Here is a 23,009-nt window from a genome sequence, read left to right as displayed (position 1 = left end):
CAAATAGGAAGTCTTGTTAGAAATATTATTTAGAGGATTTCAACAAGAGTAAAATTCTTAAAAGATTTAGCCTGCTGGTTTCTACATCTTGTCTGCCTGACTAAAGTTTCCTGGTATAAAGGTAAGTGCCATCTACTACTAGCTATTCAGTCATGTATTATAACAATAACACAGAATTTGATGTTAGGTGGTCCTGGGTTTTGTGTCCCAGACTGGTACTCACTGTCTCTATAATCTTGGGCAAGTTACTAAATCTCTTTTAAGATTCCTCAATATAAAAAGGGGACTATAGTAGTATTTCTATAAGAGCTATTGTCCTATGATATGAGATGATGCATTTTAAGTGCTCAGTATAATGCTTTACACAGAGCAAGCACTCAATCATGTCATCTATTGTTAATTTTAATATCTCCACTGAATTATTTTCTGGCATGGACTACAAATAAAAGATCACTTTTATAAGTGTAAAAAATTTTCACAGTCAGATTTTTTAAAAAGTTTTTTTGTTTAGATATTGTGTCTTAACCAAATTTTAAAGATTCGAGGATGTGTTGGGACAGAAGAATATTTTATATGTCCGTAAGCAGATTGTGTAAGTGTGTAATAAAATAAAAGTTTTATTTTTCAAAAATTCTGTGTTCACAATGTAATATTACTCAGCATTAAAAGAGAATAAAATCATGGCATTTGCAGGTAAATGGTTGGAGTTGGAAAATATTATGCTAAGTAAAAAAAAAAAATGCCGAATGTTTTCTCTTATATGAGGATGCTGATCCATAATGGGGACGAGGGATGGGGAGAAGCATAGGAGGAATGGAGGAACTTTAGAAAGGGCAAAGGGGAGGGAAGTAAAGGGAGGGGGTGGGGGGTAGGAAAGACGGTGGAATGAGATGGAGATCATTATCCCAAGTACATGTATGAAGACACAAATGGTGTGACTCTACTTTGTGTACAACCAGAGTCATGAAAAATTGCGCTCTGTATGTGTACTATGATTTGAAATGCATTCTGCTGTCATATATAACAAAATAGAATAAATAAATTTTTAAAATTTTAATTATAAACAGTAAAACAAAAATCTGTGTTCAAAACATGATTTTTACTATGGATTTCTGCGTGACTTTGAATAAGTCCATTTAACATTTTAGCCTCCTGTGCTCCCTCTGCAAATACTAAGTTACAACCTTTTTATTTCTAAGGAAGCTTTAAAACATCCCATTAATGATTACTAAGAATTATTGCAAAAAATCTGACTACCATCCAATATTGTGAGGTGTGTGCTTTATCTATCTAATGCATTGCTGGCATAGAGCTGACCTGGAGCCTCTGGAAAGGTATTTACTACTGACAAGCAGAAAACTGGAAACAGAATTTGAGTCCCCTTGCACTTGTTGGCCCTTGGGAAAAGTGATTTTTTTTCTTTGAACTTTCTCATTTGTTCATTTATATTTTCATACTTTCTCTCTGACAGTGTTTTCCAGAGAAAGTTTATCAGGTTGGCAATGTATTGGGGATGGGTTAGAAAAGGCCTTCTTTATGAGTAAACCTTTCAGGTCTGGCTCCAGCTCACTCTCTCCCAACTCTCTTTCTCACTTCTTGCTTTCAAGCCTTTTAATACAACCAGACTAATCTTGGCTGTTTCCTTGGATCCTCTGTGTTCAGTGCTTTCATGTTTTACTAATGCTGCTCTCTCTCTAGGAATATTTCTCTCCCTTTCTCTGAATTCTTCTGCCACTGTCACCACCAACAGTTGTACATCCAAATCCTCCCTCTCCTTCAAGGTTTGGATGGAGTGAATGTCTCCATCCATTGAGCTTCAAGGACACTTTTTTGTATGTACTTGTCTAAGATCATTTTGTGTTGTTCTAGCAAAATTATCTGAGGTGGATACCTTATAAAAGAAAGAGATTTATTTAGCTCACAGTTCTGAATGTTCAAAAGCATGGTTCCAGTATCTACTTGGCTCTGATGAGGGCCTCATGGTGGTAAGGTATCACAATGGTGGGAAAGTGTTCAAGAGTAGAGAGTGGTACATGTAGAAAGGGATTCAAGGGAGGTACCAGGCTCTCTTATAACAACACATTCTCCTAGAAACTACTAATCCATGCCCAAAAGACCTGTTCTACTCCCAAGAAATAGCATTAATCCATTCATGAAAGTAAAACCTCATTACCTAATTACCTCCCACTAGGCCCCACCTCTTAAAGGTTCCACTACCTCAACTGCACCACACTGGGACCAAGATTTCAGCACATGAACTTTTGGTGGACAAACCACATCTAAAACATAGCACTATCTCCTAAACGGTCCTTCTCAGAATTGCATAGTGGTTAGGGACAAAAGACCTGCAGTCACACCACCTGAGGTCAGATCTCTAGGGCCCTGTAGCTGTGATTTGGGCAAGTTAAAAAAACAAAAACAAAATCCTCTCCATGACTTAGTTTCTTTATCTTTAGAATGGACATGATAGTACTACCTATGTTATAGCATTTTTGTTATATTTAAATGAGGCAATAAATATAAAATATTGAATAGTGGCTTGCTCGGGATGGGGTTGTGGCTCAGTGGTAAAGTGCTTGCCTAGCATCTGTGAGGCACTGGGTTTGATCCTCAGCACCACATAAAAATAAATAAATAAATAAAATAAAGGTATTGTGTCCATCTACAACTAAAAGTATATTTTAAAAAAAGAATAGTGCCTTGCCCTTGGTGAATGTTTGATAGATGCTAGCTATCATGATGATATAACAACCCTACCTTATAATCCCTCTAATAACTCTCTCTCTCTCTCTCTCTCTCTCTCTCTCTCTCTCTCTCTCCCTCCCTCCCTCCCTCCCTTCCTCTCTTTCTCCCCCATCTGTGTCTTTTGTTTGTTTGTGTCAGTGCTAGGGGTTGAACCCAGTGGCATTCCACTGCTGAGCTTCATCCCAGCCCTTTTTAATTTTTATTTTGAAATAGGGTCTTGATAAGTTGCCCAGGCTGGCCTCCAACTTGCAATTGTCCTGCCTCAGCCTCCCCAGTAGCTGGGATTACAGGCATGCACCACTATGCCCAGGTTTGTTCTTCCTAGTCTCCACAATCATTGAGACAGTAAGATTTGTGCCCTTTTATTTTTTTTGTAGTCTCTTTTGCACCTAGAACATAGCCCCCAAATTAGTTATTTGACAGATTTTTAGAAAACTAAGCCAAGTTCTTTCCCCTTTTTCATTCCTAATATTCACAACATGACTTTGAAATGTGTTATTTCATGAATTCATGCAGGATATTATAATTAAATTGGAATTAGACCAAATTGTCTATAGTTAATTCTGTAGCCCAGGACTCCCAATGCTTGGTCCAGGGCCCTTCCATTGCTCCAAGTGCTGAACTATATTGCCTTTCCTTTCCACAGCTGTGAGTCAGCCTAGCTCTGGCTGGCAGTGCACAATGATGACGATGGCCACTGTGGAGCACAGTTCACTCTGCAGGGAGCCTCACCTGTGATCCATGGCCAATTGGTGAACAAACATGTACTAGTAGAAAACATTCTGTATTAGCCTTGCAGGACAAAGTTCAGTTGCAGTTAGATTTCCAGGTCAAATTCAGTTTTGTTTCTGAAATATTTCCACAGATATTTTTTTACATCTTTGCAGAGACACTTCTTTGGTCTGAATTCAAGGATTTTTGCCAAATCGCAGTTTACCCAACACATGATTCATTTATTTGTTTTCTATACACTGACTTTCCCCATATTTGGTCTTTGCTGAAGATTCTCAACATATGCTTTACAAGGCTAGTCAGATAGACTTTTTAGTATTTTTTAAATCTTTTTTTTTTTTTTTTTTTTTGGTACTGAGGGTTGAAGCCAGGGGCACTTAACCACTGAACCACATCCCTTGCCCTTTTTTGTATTTTATGTAGAGACAGGGTCTTGCTGAGTTGCTCAGGGCCTTGCCAAGTTACTGAGGCTGGCTTTGAACTTGCCATCCTCCTGCCTCAGCCTCTTGAGCCACTGGGATTACAGGCAAGTGCCACCATGCCTAGCTGTGTTTTTAAAAATCTTAATACAAAGAAAGTTAGATTAAAGGTCAGTTCTAATAACAAACTGGGGACTAGTTATTTTCTTTTTAATGAATATTAATTTTGATTTAGTTCTCCTCTTCAATGAATTTCACAGCATTTATGTTAAAGTGTAATTCAGATCAAGTACAATATCCATTCCTGGTGTGTCATTAATAGTACCCAGTTCATGATTACGAGCCATATAAAGTAGTACATGCCCACAGAAATGAGCCTGGAAAAATCAGGCCAGACAGGGATCAAAGAAATAAAAGTATCTCCCCTCCCTTGACTAATCTGAGACACAGGCTGAGTAGGCATGGGCCTATCACAGAGGGGTGCTGGAAGTCTTAAAAATAAGTTCTCTCAAGTAAAAAATAATTTAAAAAAAGAAGTAAGTTCTCCAACCTGCCTCTTGTGCTTGGCATTGATGCCTCTACAATAGCATTCCAATGGCAGAAGTTTGTTCCACAGACTTTTGTCCATTCCTTTACTAATTCTTCAAATGTTTATTAAAGCCAGTAGGTGCATGCAAAATGAGTAGGACACAGGAGATTTTTGTCCTATATCCATAAAACTGCCAGAGAGATAGGATGTGACCCAGAGAACGGAATACCACAAGAAAACATGAGGAGAGAGTGGCACAGTGTAAAAGTGGTGGTAGTTTGCACCTCACTAAGGACAAGTAAGATGAAGAAAACCAACATTGAGTGCAGATACCTCTGATGGGGTGAATGCTTTAAGAGGGTTAGTTGTTATGAACAAAGTGCAGTATTCCTGCTTCATGGTTAAAGGTCATCTGAAAGCTGAGTCTCCAGGCAGAATTGATAAGGAAATGAGAAAGAAGGGACAGAACCTGGGATCTTGGGTCACTGCCCAGGAGGGGCTGAAGTGGGTTCTTGGTTATTGGAGGACCAGCCCAGGGTACCATGGCCAGAGATGAGGGTGCTCTCAGACACTAAAAGAAGAGGTCAGAAAATGCCAAGAGAATGTTGCTTATTTGGTAATTTGGGTAAAAGAAGGAACTGACCAGCTTTCAGTCTCATAAGCCAGAGGGAAGCCATAAATTAAATCTGAATTAATGTGGTTTATGTAACTAAAATAGGCAAAGCCTATGTTTGGCTTTAGGATTAAGAAGACTGCTGAATTTCTGAATTCTAATCATTCCCATCACTGCACTGTACCCCAAAAGCATATGCTCTTTCTTTCATTTAGAATACCTCTGTACCCTCTTTGTCTTTTAAGGCTTGGCAAAAATGTCCTTTCCTCCTGGTGGTTTAGACTTTAGGGTATCCCTGCTCCAACCTCCCAAGGCAATTAGCATATCCCTCTCTTTGGACTAGCACTCATCTCACTGTATTGTCCCTATTTACTTTTATCTCCCCCTTCTCTAGGCTGTGAGCTCTCTGAGGGCAGAAATTGTCTTCCATCTGTATATCTCAGTACTTAAGCAAGGACTAGAACATTGTAAATGCCAATACATTTTTATGAATGGATGTATCGATGGATGGATGGGTGGATCAAATGGATGGATGAATGATTCCAATCACAAAAAGTTTGCAATTTCTTTACAAATACAGACCTCAGGGAGTGGGTGCTCAGAAAAAATGCTGATTTTTTTTTTTTTTTTTTGTACTGGGAATTAAAGCCAGAGACACTTTACCACCAAGTCACATTCCTAATCCTTTTTATTTTGAGACAGGATCTAAGTTGTTTAGTACCTTACTAAGTTGCTGAGGCTGATTTTGAATCTGTTATCTTCCTGCCTCAGTCTCCAGAATCACTGGAATTACAGGAGTGCTCTACCGTATTGGCTGAACATATTTGCAAGCTGTTGGATAAAAAGCAAGTACCTAAGTCCAATTCAAACCTAGCTGGACTTTTGTAATTTTGTGTTCCTGTTCATATAAACCCTGTAATTTTAGGTTAAGATTTACTGAATAGGCAGGTTTCAGAGATGCAGAAGGAGAAGAAATCTAATCGACAAAGTTCAAACCAGGAGCCAGGAGGTCTAGCCTCTCTTCCTGATCCCCTCCAGCATCCTGATTATGTAACCTAGATGAGTCTCTTATCTCCAGTCTCCAACTTCCAATCTTTCCCTTTTGTACCCATCCGCCACTCATTTATCTTTCTTGAAAACAAATTAATTATCTTGTTTTCTGCTTTAAGACCCTCTGCTGCCTCCAAAGCAGAGTCCCAAGTCCTCTGCAGGCATGTGAGGTCTTTTGTGTATTTCTTGGGTCAATTGTCCTTTATTGAGTTCCTTATATCCAGTTACTCCAAGTTTCTTAATCTCCTAAGCAAGTTTTTATGCCTCTGCTTTTTGTACACACTGTCTCTGATAGTCAGAATGACTTTCCACACTTGTTCTACCTAGTGAGCTTGTGTTTGCACCTTTTAATACCCAAAGAAGGTGAATTGCTGCTTCCTCAGCAAGGCCACCTTTATCTCTTCCAGATAGTGAACACTTCCTGCACTCAGCTCCAATAGCATTTTCATTTATCTCAGATCACTAATAGCTGTGATGGAAATTATTTGCCAACTCATCCATTTATTTCAGTTTCAAAACCTTCAAGTTCCTCTAGATCAAGCTATGATTAGTTCCTATAGCACTTAGGAGGTTCTCCAATATATGCTGGTTGAAAAAAAATCAAATGAGTTAAATTGAATTTTACATATACTATCTCCCTATTACTTTTATTCATCTATCTCTCTGTGAAGCTTAATAATAAATATTGATTGATTTAGCACTGATTAGGAAGCAGGCATTATTCTGTACCTTTACATTTGGTATCATTATTTAATTCTTGTCTCAGCCCTGAATAGTAGGCATTACTATTACTGTTACTTTACAGATAAGGAAACTGAGACCCAAGGAAGGTAAGTGACTTTCCCAGGTCACAATTAGTAGGTGGTAGAGTTGAATCTAAATGGAATTATCTCAAATGTTAATGCCCATGAACTTCCATAATACCACTTCTTCCCCAAAGGCCTGTTCCTAGTAAGTTCTTATTTGCTCTGAACAGCACTGATAGAACAGCAAGAGTCAGGCTCACCCCAATTTGTAGCTGCAGCCTGGGCACCACCACAGCTCAAACATGAAACCTCAGACAGCCACATCTAAATACTGGTTCACGTGAAGACAAAGCCCAGATCTTCCTCTTGGCAGGAAGCTGCTCTTCTAGCACTTGGAATCAGCACTCCATTTCCTGTGAACAGATGGAATCCTTAGCACCAAGGTCCTGTCACAGTTTAGGGATTTTTCCTGATGTCCAGCCCAGAAATTGTCTGCTCCTTGGCTCCATGAAGAATGAGAAACCATTGGCTTCTGAGTTGTTTTTCTAGTCTCAGCCCTCCAGGGGAAAGAAAGGTCTCTTGGATGGAAGTGATTAGGCCAAGTTTACCCAACCCAGCATGGTGTCAGGCAGTCCTGAGCCACATTCCTTTAGGGGCCACAGAACAGTTGGGGCCTCTTCTGTACAACTTCTCAGCATGATACCTGGCCCTCCAAGGACAAAAGTCTTCTAGTCCCCCTGTGCAGCTGACATAAAGCAGAAATCCCACTGCAGAGCTGTCTGCAGACTGGAGACTGTACAGAGCCCTGAGAAGCTTCCTTTCAACCCTTTGCTTTCCACAGCTGCTAGGAAGCCTTCAGCTTGTGTGGAGAAGAGAGGCTCTTAAAAGAATATAAGTACTTGTCCTGAAAAATGTCCCATAGGAACAGAGGAGAGAACCACAAGAGAAAAAGAGTATTTACATACTTGTGAATACCTATTATTTAACTCTCACTGTAATTCTTCTAAAGATGTACAAATTTAAGCTGGTTTGAAGCACAAGATCATATTTCCTTCATTAAAAAAAAAAAGAATATTGAGAAACTTTTGAATGTAGTCCTAAGAATCAATGACTGGAGCTCAGCATGAAGGTAAGTAGGACATGGACACACAGGTAGAATCTCTGCCTTAGGTGTGCTCATTGTCTGAGACTGAAACCCTGCCCTATGTGCCCATACTCCCAAACTCTGCAGCTTAAAAAACAAAACTGAATTGGGAATTAGATCTGGAGCCCAAATCTAGATGTCCAGTACTGGGAAAAGGACGCAGTTTGACATTTTTTAGAAAAACAGCATTGAACTATGAGTTAGATTATATTTGCTTCAATCTCAGTTCTATTACTTAAATGTGAGAATACTTGCCTTGGTTTTCTCATCTGTAAGGGTGGAATAAAAAATTATTAATCTCCTATTTTAGAATTTTTAAAAAAGTTTTTGGTACTGGAAATAGAACCCAGAGGCACTTAACTACTGAGCTACATCCCCAGCCCATTTTATATTTTATTTTGAGACAGGGTTTCATTAAGTTGCTTAGGGCCTCACTAAATTGTTGAGACTGATCTTGAACTTGTGATCCTTATGCCTCAACGGCCCAATTTGTTGGGATATTTTAGATTTTTTATAAGCATTAAATAAGATTTTTAAATGTATTTGTGAGGAGATCCAGCTCATAAATAAGCCACCTCATGTCCACTGCTCCTTCTATGGAACTCCATCCATGGGATAACACCCCATTCTCTGGGTTAGTCTTTTTTCCCCACTCATCACCAAGCTAAATGAAGAGCAGTTTGATAAAGAGGAAGAAGCATAAACTAGGAATTGAATGCGTTGGGTTTAAGTCCTGATTTTCTTAGTTACTAGCTATGAGATATTTAAGTGAAGCAAGAAGTATCAGTTTCCTCATCTGTTGAATGGAGACAGGACATTTGTACTTACCTCCTAGGATTGCATGAATATTATATGAAAGATGAATAAATTAATGCTTTGCCAATTCTAACGCACTATACTAATGCAAGTTATTTATCTAACAAAGTTTTTTGACAACCTGGTATGAGTCAGGTATGTACCAGATGTCATAATCTCCATTAATGGAGACATCATCTCCATTAAGCTCACAATCTGATGAAACAGACAAGCAAATAGGTAATTACAACATAATGCGGTAAGTACCCTATCAGGAGAAGAACAGAATGCTCAAAGCACCAAGTGGGGGCATGATATTAGTTATCTATTGCTACAAAACAAACTACTCCCAAACTTTGCAGCTTAAAAAACAAACATTCATTATCTCATTATTTCTGGTGTCAGGAATCTGAGGATGACTTAGCTGGATTGTTCTGGTCATGGCCTTTCATGAAGTCAAGTTCCTATAAATACTTGACTAGAGAATCCATTTCCAACCTACATGGCTGTCAGCAGGCTTTAGTTCTTCACTATATGGACTTCTCCATAGGTCTTCTCAAGACATGGCTTTCCCCAAAGCAAGTATAAGCAAGCACATATTTTCTTAATCTCAGAAGTAACACACCATCACTTGTATCATTTTCTGTTGGTCACATAGACTTGGTACAACAAGGGAGGGGATGACACAAGGGTGTGAATACCAGGAAGTGAGGATCACTTTGGATGCTTACTATTACAGGTACCCAACACACTGGAACAAAGGAGGAGCCAGGAAAAGTTTTCTAAAACTTAAGTTTGGATATACTTTTACTAGACTAGTAAGCGAGAACATCTAAAAAAATAGATTATTCTGCTATTAAATGGAAAGTCACCTCAGATAAGGCAAAACAAGCTTAGAACTTTGAAAAAGCAGTAATGACTTTGCTGGTGTGTCTCCTGAGCAGCTGCACCCTGGTGAGGTCAGGCCCCACTGGCCCCAGTGTAGTCCATAGACCACGTGGAGATGACCATCAATAACTACTATCTGCTCTTATTAACAGCATACCTCATACTGTACTGCAATCATGTATTTACATGTCTGACCTCCTTCCAGACTGCCCTGAGTGGGCAAGGAGGGTGCCTTTCTGATATGTGGCTCTCTAGCATTTAGAATAGTGCCTAGCACCATGCATGACTACTTAATGGAAGAATTAATGGAAACTGAGTGAATTCAAGGCACATTGAAAATGTCATAGAGTCAATAAAGAGAAGTAAGTATCTTGTTTATGGAGTTACATCAAGTATTTCCTGAGGTTGGACCCTATGCTATAGCTTTACACATATTATTTCATTTAATACTCATGTAACAATCCTAGGGTAGGTATACCTATCTCTTAACAGATGAGAAAACTAAGATCACACAGCTAGAAAATTGGCAGAGTCTGCATTTGATTCCAGGACTGTGCAACTAAACATATGGAATTTGGTAGCAAAAAAAAAAAAAAAAAAAAAAAAAAAAAAAACAACAACAACAAAAAAAAACACCAAATAAACAAAACTTTGCAAATTTGAAGGGCTTTTGGCAATTGAAAACCTGATAAGTGAAAATTAAAAGCCTTAAAGAATAATTTGATCAATATCTAAAAGCTAGTATCTCCCCTACAAACACACACACACACACACACACACACACACACACACACACACGGCTTATTTTTCCAGGAAGACCCAGTTCAAGTCTTACTTTTTCCAGGAACCCTTTCTTCATTCAAGGATGCCTGTCTACCTCAAACTCCTGCTGCACTTATGAAGGTGGAGTTTCAGTTGCTACTTAGTGCAAATAGTCTAGATTTGCAATTTATCCTTTTTATAACTCAGGTCTATGGTTTTCTTAGCTAAATAATGAGAGAACTGGACTATTTCTCAAAAGCCCTTTCTGTATTGCATATTATAGGAGTTATTTCCTGACTCACCACTGGCACAATCATCTGCTTGCAAGAAGGGACCACATGTTTGGATGTAGCAGAACCCTATTGACAGTAGAGTTTTTTTTCTGGATTGTGTTGGAATAGCCCATTTTCTGCTATTTCCTGAGCACACTGTAACCTCCTGGGGGATCCTTACAGTATCTCGGTATCTCACACAGGACCTAAACTATTGCCGGTTCTTAATAAGTTTTACTGAAGAGACAGATGAGTGAGTGAATAAATGAAGTTGTGGTGATGATTTTAAACTTAATGAAAACCTCTAATTTTATCAATGTTATTAAATTGACAGTAGTAATTTCTTTTACTTGTTTTGTGCTTTGACCTTCCCTGGGCAACATTTCCTTCAGGTCCTTCTTTTCCCAGGTCTGTCCACAGACCAGGGCAGAATATTGGAAACAGGATGCGCAGAGCTGTAGACACATGGGCAAACTTTGACTCAGCCTATTTCAGACCCCCTGCTGACATATTGTCCTTATGTTTGGACTTATTACCACATTACCCTCCTTGATTGCAAGATACTTTCAGAATATGAGGCAATATCCCAGCCTACAGCTTTATTTGTACCGGTTACATCTGTGATTAGTTTCCTCAGATGCTATCACCCATCTTTGGTGGAGAGTGGGGGGTTGTTAATACTAAATCTTGGCAGTAGTATTTCCCCTGATCACTGTCAAATGAAAGATTTCTAGAAAGCCTCTTCCAGCAGCTTTACCTACATAGGGAAGGAGCCCCTCTACACATCTCTATCATTGCTTTTACTAGGACCTTCACTTGTTTTACTTTTTTTTTTTAATGTTCTGCCTTACTTCTGGAGAGGAATATAGTACAGTGGTAACATGGATTTTGCAGTTAGAGATGGATTTTCATTCTGGTTCTGCCCCTTATTAGCTATTTGTCTTAGGCAAATTACTTCTTTGAGCCTTAATTTTCTCATTTGTAAACTAGGAATAATAATATTACTACTTCATAGTATTATCATGAGGATTGAATACTGAAAAGGGTTTAGAACACAGCTATAAAATACACGTATTCAAATTAAATGTTCACTTGATATGTCTACAACTTACACTGAATTTGTCCTGGGTAGTGAGTGGCTGCAAGTAAATTTTCATCACTGTCAACATTTTGATGGAAGGAGAAAGAAATTCAGATTTACTGAACATTAGACTAAGAGCACTGTTTATCTGAACTCATTTAATGTTTAGAAAGACCCCAACTTGTGGGTAAAACTTAGAGGGTGAAGGAATTATTTGCTCCTTGTCACACAGCTAGGGTGGGAAGTGGGTCTCTCTGAATGATATTCTTTCCCTATTCTCTCTCCCACACTCTGAGGCCTACTGGAACATTTAATTGTCCATGCATTTACCTTGATATTTCTATCACACTCATACTTTGTCACACTAAGGACTAAAACTGCCGTGGACGTTTAGTTTACACCTTTCTCCTACTTCCTTTATTGGCCCCAAGATGTTCTCAAAGTCCTGATTTAACTTCTCTTTTCCACTTAATACCCACCCACCCACACCACAACCTAGTCTGTTTTCCTGGCAGACTGTTTTCTCGTCTCTGGGCCTATCACCCTTCTCCTTTTGGTCCCCAGCAATTTCATTTGCATGGCCTTGGTTTACCCTGTGTCTGGGACTGTCTATGCTAACCTCAGCAGGATTGGTATTAGAGGCCCAGGCCCCGACTGGCTCAGCTGCACAACAAGTTGGGGCTGGGGAGACTAGAAGGGAATCAGAGGGGCTGACAGAGTTAGGAAAACAGCTATCCTGGCAGGTGACAGTGTGCCTGGGGATACCTCTGAGCAACTGAGAAGTAAGGAGTATTCACTTATCACGACACCTAGAGATCTCAAGAGAGCAAAGGCAGCAAGGCCTTGAATCTGGGGCAGGTTCAAGTATTGTGCCAGCAGAAATTCAGTTCCAACAGGATCCAAAAAATGAAGCAGAGTTGGGGATTTGGGATAGGCCCAGTTTCAGTCTATTTGTAATAATAAACAGTCAGGCAATCAGTTTGTTACAGATTTTTTTTTTTTTTTTTTTGGTTGTCATCCAGACTGGCTCTCCTGCTCAAAAGTTGCATTAAAAATCCTTTGGTAACATTGGGTTCTGTTTTTTAGTTCTGAAAATGTAATCACTACATCTAACTCATCTTTCTTCATGATCTAAAGTATCTGGGGATATGGTATATACTATTGTTGCACTCCACTATTCTGATTTCTTGGAATAAATCCTTTTGCCTACAATGTTATTTCTTTTAAAAAATGAAAGTAGTTTTATTTATACAAATAAGTAATTATAAATAAGTATATTTTTGCAAAAAAAACATTTAAATAATCCAGTAGAGAGTAAAAAGTAAAAATCTTATAAACCCCTATTTCCCTCTGTAAATTATTCCCAAGGGTTGGGATTGTGGCTCAGTGGTAGAGTGCTTGCCTAGCAAGTTTGAGGCACTCAGTTCAATCCTCAGCACCAGATAAAAAATAAATAAATAAAATAAAGGTATTGTGCCCATCCACAACTAAAAAAAAAAAAAAAGTATACCAAGTAGGTTTTATTGTTTTTTATGATTGTTTTTAAGTTGGTGTTTTAAATTATCATTTTATATCACTGTCAGGTGGTATATCTCCTTATTTGCCAGGGAAGACAATCCCCCATTCATTGCCCTAACTTGGGTTTGCCACTGGACACAAGTCCAGTATAAACATATGGATATTTTTTAAAATTGGAATCATTCTGTCATACTCTTTTTCAATTTTCTTTTCCACCTTCATCACCATTTAGCAGTTCATCTTTGGTATCTTTCCACAACAACACATGGAATTAATATAGTTCTATTCCTTTTTTATTATTATTAATGATTACATAGCATTCCATAGTATGATTGTAATATTCTCCTATTAATAAATATTAGATCATCCAATTTTGTGCCACTACAAACACAAACTTATCACTTATTTCCAGTGGCACAAAACTGAAATTTTGTACATTTGATCTATGACTATTCTAAGCACTTTGCATGAAGTAACTGGTTCAATTCTCAAAACAATCCTATGAAACAAGTGCTACATTTTATCATCCCTATTTCACTACTGAGACACCTAAGGTAAACCATCCCAATTTCCATAACTAGTAAATGGCTGATCTGAGATTTGAACCATAGCACTCAGTCTACACTATTTACTCCATGAGCCTCCTCATGATCTTATACAAGCTTTTCTTCAGGTTAGGTAACTGGAAATTGAAAATTTTGATATACACTTCAAGTTACTGTCTAAAAATTTCTGTAATGATTAATACTCCTGAAGAATTTGAGAATGCTATTTCCCCTGAACTTTTGCAAATCCTGGATTTTATCTAGTTTGCTTATTTTTGCAAGCTGAAGGTTAAAAATATTCCATTCATATTTTAACTTGCACTTCCCTTTGTACTGATGAGACTGAACATTTTTATATGCATACTGACCATTTATTTTTTCCTCTGTTAACTACTTGGTCCATCTTTTGAAAATTATTTAGTCTTTTCATGTTCATTTGAAGTATGCTTTATATATTAAGGGTACTAATCTTTTGTTGACAAATAATCTGTCCTTTTCATGCTTTTTAACCTTTTATTAGAGTATCTTTGTTACATGAAAGTATTCAATTAAAAATACTCAAACTGTATATTTAACCATATTAAATAATTATTAATATTTTTTTGGACATTATAACTATATTTATGAATGAAATAATGTCTGAGATTTCCTCTTCTTTTTCTTTCTTTCTTTTTTTCCTCCCTTTGGTACCAGGGATTGAACCCAGGGGCATTTAATCACTGAGCCTCATCTCTAGCCCTTTTTGTATTTTATTTAGAGACAGGGTCTCGATAGACTCTAGGTCTCTTGCCTAGGCTGACTTTGAACTTGTGATCCTCCTCCCTTGGCCATCCAAATTGCTGGAGTTACAGATGTCCAGCACCATTCCCAGATGATTTGCTTTAATATGAGGGTTGCCAAATAAATGAAATGAGATTGGCCATGAATTTGATTATGGGTATAGTTGAGTAATGTGTACAGAGGGTTCATTGAACCATTCTCTCCATTTTTGTAAAAATTAAAGTTAAAAACATCTAGACAAATCCATTCATCTTATATTTTATGATGTTCTCTGTGCTTTGTGACTTGCTCAAGAGGGACTTACCTACTTCCACTTACAGAAATATTTTTCTTTATTTTCTTTTTTTAATTTAAGGATATTTATAGGAATACAGGAATATCCATCTTCTACCATAGCAAAATTTAGCCATCCAATAAATGCCTGCCAAAGAATAAAAAGTTCCAGGCATTCAAAGAAGCAGGAGACAAGTGAAGTCAAAATGGAACCAGAATTGATACAGATATCAGTATTATCAGAAGGAGACAATAAAACAGTAATTATAATTTTTTTAGAAAGTTTAAATTAATAGTTGTTTATTTTTTTTCACATCTTCACACATGTATTTTGTATAATGATGAGGGTCTCCTTTCACCATCTATTCCCCTTCTCCCTCCCTTTCCCTCCCACCCTCTTTGTTTTCTTAATATTAACTTTTTTCCCATTTAGCTCTTTAGTCAAAATGAAATTTATCTTCTGTGTGGCATAAGATAAAAATGTAATTTTTTCCAAGTATGACTTTATGGGATAATCCATTTTTTGTCCAATCTTAAATGTCATATTTATCTCTAAAAAATTCTCATATATACATACACATTTCTATACTTTAGAATGAACTGATTGAGCCTATTCTCATTTTTTTCATTACCATATCTCTCTTCTAGATGAGCTTTAGAATCAGTTCGCCAAATTCATTAAAAAATGTTTCTGAGTTTTTAAAATTTTATTAGATTCAAATATCCATTTGAGGAAAATTAACATCTTCTCAATACTGATTTTCTATCCAGAAACATGGTCATCTCTATAATTATTTTTTATTCTTTAGCAAAATTATAAAGAACATATTTTCTTAGGCTTTCAGAGGTTCTTGCTTTTATGAGTTGAATCTGTTTTTCCCGTAATATTCTTCTCCAATATTTCCTGTGTTCTCTTCATTAGGGATTTAATTCTAGATTGTTACTAATTTTTTTTCACTATTGGGCACTAAAAATTATTTAAAGAACTGTAAGTTTGCTAGTTTTTCTCCTTGTCACAACATCTTTCTTACTTGAATTAGTTTTTTTTTTTTCATGTCAGTGTATCCTTCAGTAATTCTTTTGAGAGAGTATACAGTGGATAAATGTAAGAAAATGTCTTTACTTTGCATTCTCCTTTGGACACTAGTATGATGGTTAGCATGGTGTATCATTCTAAGTTCAAAATTATTTTCGTTCAAATTTCGAGGTTATTGCTTCATTGCTGACCAGTGTTCAGAGTTACTTTACAGAAATCTGAAAAACAATCTCATTTTTGTTCTTTTTAGATAACTTATCTTTCTTCTTTGAATATTTTTAGGATTTTCTCTTAGTCTTCTGAAACAATTTCTCTGAAACACCCATAATGTTTGTCCAAGATTTTTAAAAATTTATCTTACCTGACACTTAAAGTTTCAAGCCTTTCCTTGGGCTGGGAAAATTTTCCATCCTTTCTTTGTGAATCTTCCCCTTACCAATTCTCAGTTCTCTCTAGGTACATCTTCTGAATGAATGGAGGCTTTCTGAATCTATCCTTTGTGTCTTTATACTATCTGCTGGGGCTGTCATAACAAGATACTGTAAAATCAGCTCACCATTCTGGGAGGCTTCAACCATAGAAATTTATTTTCTCACAGTTCTGAGGGCTGGTAAGCCCAACTCCAAGATACAGGCCAATTCAGTTTCTGGCAGGGGCTCTTTCCCTGGCTTGCAAGTGACTGCTTTCTGGCCATGTCCTCACTTGGCAGAGGGAAAACTGTGGCATCCCTCCCTCAAGAGGGATTGGGCCCTCCCACTGTCAGATTGAACCCCACCCTTTTTACCTCATTTAACTTTTATCACCTCCTCACAAACCCTATCTCCAAACAAAGTCACACCAAGGGTAAGCGTTTCAAAGTATGAATTTGGGGGAGGGGAGCACAATTTAATCTGTTGCAGTCTCTTAATTTTCCTCTCAATTTTTTCATTCTTGATCTTTTCTGTATATTCAAGAAGATTTCCTCTTATTTAGCTTCTAGATTATACCCTATATTTTACTATGTCATTATAGTGTACATCCTATCTATTGCTTTATTTAGTTTTACTATTGTATTTTTCAATTTCTTTTTTTGGTTGGTTGTTTTTGCTTTGTCATAGCAATTATTTGATCCCTTTCCATAGCAACCTGCTACAGTATTCTCATGCATCTTCCTAAAGATGATGCTATTTACAATTTTTTAAATGTTTTTTTTTTTCTGTTTCTTTGTCTCTCTCATCTGGAATCAGTTTTCAGTTTGCTCATCATAGTTCTTTTCTTTGGAGTTATTGAATTTCCCCAAGTATCTGGTGATCCTTAGTTTTCCATTCATATATACATTTGAAAGACAGGTTAATTAGTAGGTGTGTTGCTTAAGTATGTAACCTAGTTTTGAGGCATCTATTTCCCAAATGGATGGATTGATCTGGGTTGTGTGAGTAAGTTGGACAGTTTGACAGATTTCCCTATAAGATGCAGGAAGGGAAGAGCAGGCAAGGATGCAGGTAGGTAGGAGAGACCACCTTCCTTCCTACTTGCTCATCTCAGTGCCAAAGTGAAAAGGGCTTTACTTCTATGATGCTGTAGCTGACAACGTAGGGAGGCACAGCTTTTCCTTTTTGCTCTCTGAAAAGTAGCGGGGTCCAGCCCATTTTTCTCTCAGGCTCCTATCCTCTAGCAGGTGCCCTCCCTAGATAGATGATTCACTTGCTTATCAACTCCCCACACCCAACTAGGGCACTCTGAAATGAAGGAAGAAAGAGCACTACTGTTGGGGGGGCAGCTTAAAGACTAATAACCCTGATGATTGATTCACATCATCTAATATTTTTGTTTCCTTTGAACTTAGAGATTCTCCGCTCCTACCTTCAAAGTAATTTTCTCTTAAGAGTGCTTTAAAATGTGTTAATATTCTGCTTCCATTAGTCTAATCACAACTTCTTTCTATCCATATTTTTATTGTAATTTCTACCTCCTTTCTTGTATGTTGTGATGGTAGGGATTTCCTGTTTTTTTTTTTTTTTTTTTTTGTACCAGGGATTGAATCCAGGGGTGCTTAACCACTATGCCACATCCCTAGTCCTTTTTACAATTTTTTTTAAATTTAGAGATAGGGTCTTGCTAAGTTGCGGAGGACCTCACTAAATTGCTGAGGCTGGTTTATGAACTTGTGATCCTCCTGTCTCAGCCTCCTGAGCTACTGGGATTACAGGCATGGGTTACCACACCCAGCATGGGACTTCCTGATTTCAAAAGCAATCTTCCTATCTTTTATGGGATCTCTGGTGGCAGGACAGGAATATTTGTGCTTAGTTCTCTATCTTGCTGCATTTTCCCTTTCCATGTTCTCTCTCCTTTTCATAATGCAACTTGTGAAATAAAGTGTTCTGTTGGAATATAGCTTCTCTGTTCATTAGAACAATTTCATTAAATAAAATGTGCTAGACACTTACATATATTATTGCTTTGTATCCTCATAACATCCAATCCACATTTTGAAGCTGAAGTTCAGGTGGGCTAAGTAAATTAAGTGAAGACACACAGCTTATAAGTAGATCCAAAGTCTGACTCCAAACTCCTCTTTATACTGCTATCTAATGTTTAAAGGTTTTCCTGATATTTGTTTTCAGTGTGTTTATCCTTACCTCTCTAATTAATATATAATGTTTTTGAGGGAAGGATCCTGGCTATAGTTTCTTTGAGGTACCTGACTTAATGTTCCACAAGCAGAAGTCCATTAAAATTTTATAGACCAACAGGTAAGGCAGTTAATTACAATTATGTTATTATCACACACCTAATTATACATTAGAGTAGTGCAGAGGCTTTACTTGGTACCCTTAAATTCTATATTATGTCCATTAAATTAAAGATTGGGTTGCAAAAGTCAAAATTAAACTGGAGGGCAGGTCAAAGTTCAGCTTCTGGCTAGAGTTGTCATAGCAACTCTGGGCAATAAGTCTGTATAAACAGAAGAGAGAACAAGAGGAAATACTGATCTCTAATATAGCCCCTAACTAGTTGTTTTTCTATTTCTTCAATATCTTAATATATTGAGATGACTAGAATTGTGATTCTTTCTTTCATGTATTCCATTATATGCTCTGTTATTTTTTTTCTTGACACTTGACTCAAGAAGAGTCAAGTTTCTAAAGAAACAGAATCATATCTTGACATTCCTAAAGATGGGGTAACACAGATATGTTCTTTCTGATCTCATTTGGCTTATTCATTCACTCATTCAACAAATACTCATTGAGTATCTATGATACTGGTTTTCAGCCTGGCTGTATCATAAATCCACACATGGTTATCTTCCAAATACCATTGCTAGGTTTCACCCTCAGAGTAATGGAATCCAAGCCCATAAGTTTTCAAAACTCTCAAGCAATTATGATGCACCTGAGGGGTTGGGGGGAAACACTGAGCTATAATACAGTATGTCATGTGCTAACAAGTGGAGAGATACAAATAAAAATAATAATTGCTAAATTTATCAAGTATGTGCTATGTTTTAGGTACTGTTCTAAGTCCCTTACATGTATGAACCCATTTTATCCTCTCAACAATTCTGGAAGGTAGGTATTATTCTCATTTTATAGATTAGGAAACTGAGGCTCAGACGAGTAAATAACTTGCCCAAGATAACACATCTAATAACTGGCAAAGTCTGGTCTTGGAGTCCATGTATACTACTCTATGGCCTCCTATAGTTTAGTAAGTAATGAAAATACAGGAAATATGTATGAAGAGAAACACCTAAAGCGAGAAATGGAGGAGGAGGTAGGAACAAGAAGGCTTCTGATAGGAGGCAGTTCTTCAATTAAATAGAAGAAAAATGGGAACCCACAAGCCAAAGTTGGGGATAAAGTTCCTTAGTGTCCTGCTTCCCTGTCCTGCTAGAGATCTGCCTCTCCTCCAAGAAATGCCTTCCTCCTTTTCCCCACACTGAAACCTGGAATCATCAGCCCACAATCATCCTTAACACGCCTAACATTTCAACTGGAAAGACTGAAGTCATGTGCAATTACTCATGCAATTTTTCCTTCTGACAATAGGTCCTTCTGTGTGCTTCTCATTCAAATATATAAAGCTTCACTCTGTTGTTCTAAAGAAGTCTTTGTTGTAGAAACAATTCACAAATGTGTCAAACACACAGTGGTTCTCTGCCTTCTTCTCTTGTCCCCTCACTGGATGGAGATGCTAGAAAACAATTTCCTGGCTTGCCAGGGTCGTGTGCCCACTTGCCAACTGTGCCCAGAAGGAGGCTAACCCTGCACTTGACATTGCTTTTAATCAAATAGGGCCCTAAGCTTAAGTTTGAGGTTAACCTCAAGGAGCATTTGGCCACACTTGCCGCCCCCTCTGCCTGGCCTCAGAAGCAGGGACAGACTTTCTGTTGAGGAAAGGGAAATGCTCTGTTGCTGCTAATTAACCGTGGGAGGAAAGGAAGTCCTCTCCAGACACCAAAAATTCCAAGGAAGAACCTTATAAAAAGCAGCCTTTGTACGAACCAGCCACATTATTCAGGCTAGCCTAGACTGGGGCTGGAGGGAAAAATAACAACTCCTGGAGTCAGTAGCATCCCTGGATCCCAAGTGGGCACCTCAGGAGGTATGTCTGCAGGGGAAGGAGGCTCAGGAATGCCAAGTCTGACTATACTCACTGGGGCCTTGGGCAAACCACAGGAAGCTGCCTAAAGCTGCCACGTTTATAGGTGTCTGAGCAAGCTTTTGTTAGAACTGCAGCAGGCTTATTTAGTAGTTGTGCTTGCCTAGGATGCATGAGGCACTGGGTTCGATCCTCAGCACAACATAAAAAGAAAAAAAAATAAAGATACCGTATCCACATATCTAAAAAATTAAAAAAAATTTAAAAGTCAAGGATTGCAAGTCTGTGGAGGTATGAAGTAGAGCTGCAAGATTTAGAGTCTGGGTAATCTCATTCCAGCAGGCCTGTTTCCCACCCTTGTACTTATCAAGTTAAAGGCTGAACCTCATTTTATACTCTGAAAGTAGGTCTATCTTAAACACAGGGCAAAAAGTGTCACCTTCCATCCTGCCCAATTCCTGGAGGCTTCACTGCTACAGGACTGAGTGGAGTCTGCAGTGTCTGCTTTGGCAAAGGGTTTGAGTTGCTGTGAGATCTGGGTTTGTTCACAAGCAGAAGGGTAGTAAGGCCATTTGGCTGGGACCTTAAACTCAAGAGGTTGCAGAATTTGACTGCTGACCAGTCTATGGGCATGAGGCAAAATCTGAGGGTGGCCTTAGAATTGAGGATTGAGGACCTTAGAATTTGAAAGCTGCCAGAGGTACATTGAGGGCCTTGGAGGGCCTGTTTACAGGATCTACCTTCTTCCACAGGGATTGGGACAGATTCCCAAGACTCTAAATTGCCCAAACCAGGATGTCAGGGTATTAGAATTTCATACCAGGCAAGCTTCCCAGCTCTCACTCCAATAACATTTTCACATCTGGGCAGACAAGGGAGAAATTCTGCCATTAGAACATCACATGTACAGGATCCTTGGCAACTGTGCATGTGGTGGCATGTCCTTTTTCCTCCCTTGCTGATGATATAGGATCTCCTCTATAGACTCCTGAAGCATCAGAGTAGAAAAGATGTTATAAAGGCATGTGGGCCAATTATTTTACTTAAGAAAAAAAGAAACAGAACCAGGAAGAAATGACTGAGACAAAAGCACAGACTTAGTGTTCACCAGGATTGAAACCAGGTCTTCTGACACTAGTCCAGAGCTTTTCCCACAACACCACACCCTTTATAACAAATAGCACTTGTATATGAGAGCCTCCTGCCCATTCCATATTCTTTTCTCATTTTACTCACTTCCATGCACAGGGGATTGTGCTGTACCTTGTTCCTGAAAAAATGGCTTTCTGAAAAGTTTCTACTATTTGTTATTTGACCAAAAAAAAAAAAACAAGAACAAAACAAAACCACTAAGTTTAAAAGTGGTTATTATAACTAGAGGTAGTCAATGTGAAATCAGACTAGCTGGAACAAAGTTTCAGATTCTAAGGTCTTGCTGCTCAAAGTTGTCCATCCATCAGGCATTATCTAAGAGTCCTACACAAGACCCGCTGTGGTAAAACCTGCATTTTTATTTATTTATTTATTTTTGTGTGTGGAGGGGTAGTATTGGGGATTGAATTCAGGGATTTTAATCACTGAGCCACACTCCCAGTCCTATTTTGTATTTTATTTAGAGATGGGGTCTCACTGAGTTGCTTAGCACCTTGCTGTTACTGAGGCTGGCTTTGAACCCGTGATCCTCCTGTCAGCCTCCCAAGCACCACTAGGATTATAGGCAAGCGCCATGGCACCTGGCACAAAATCTGCATTTTAAAGAGAGCCTAGGTGATCTGACATATACTGATGTTTGGGCAGCACTACTTTTTAAAAAAGTCCTCTTCCTCCCCTTTCCACCTAGATGATTAGCCTCCTACTACCTCTCTTGCTCCTTCTTTCATAGACTTACTCCTGAACTTGTTTTGTTAATGTTATTCTGTCCTTTCTTGAAAATTTAAAATCATGATAAAGGGGGAAAGATAACTTAAAATGGAAACTTTTGAGAAAAATAAAATTTAGCCAACTTGAAAGACCTTTTGCAGCTCCAATGTCACATTGTTAATGTTGAAATATAAATATCTACTATGTTTATATTGGCTGGCTTGTAAAATCATTCATCTTTGATTATATTTAGGAATTTGATGGCTTGGAAAGCATACTAAATAACTCTGAGAACAAAAATATTTTCCTTCTTAATTCTCTAGAAAATCAGAAAATCTCTTTTAAAAAATAAACAAACAAAAAATTCCAACAATATCTTTTCCCTACTTGTTTTTTTAATCCCTATCCACCAGTATACATTTCTTTCTGCCTTTGTTTCTAGTCCGTTTTCTCATTTCATTTATATTTTTAAATAAGTTTTTAGTTGTTTTTCTTACAGAAAAATTAGTAAATGCATATATTTTAATAAGAATGAGGCCATACAGAACATAACAATTAGTATCTTCTTTTTAAATAGAACTGCAGATTACTAATTTCTTAACATCAGTGAATATACCTCAACATCATTGTTTTT

The sequence above is a fragment of the Urocitellus parryii genome, chromosome 4 (genome assembly GCF_045843805.1).
Source record: "Urocitellus parryii isolate mUroPar1 chromosome 4, mUroPar1.hap1, whole genome shotgun sequence".
NCBI classification, from domain to species: Eukaryota; Metazoa; Chordata; class Mammalia; order Rodentia; family Sciuridae; genus Urocitellus; species Urocitellus parryii.
This window is presented reverse-complemented; position numbering follows the sequence as displayed.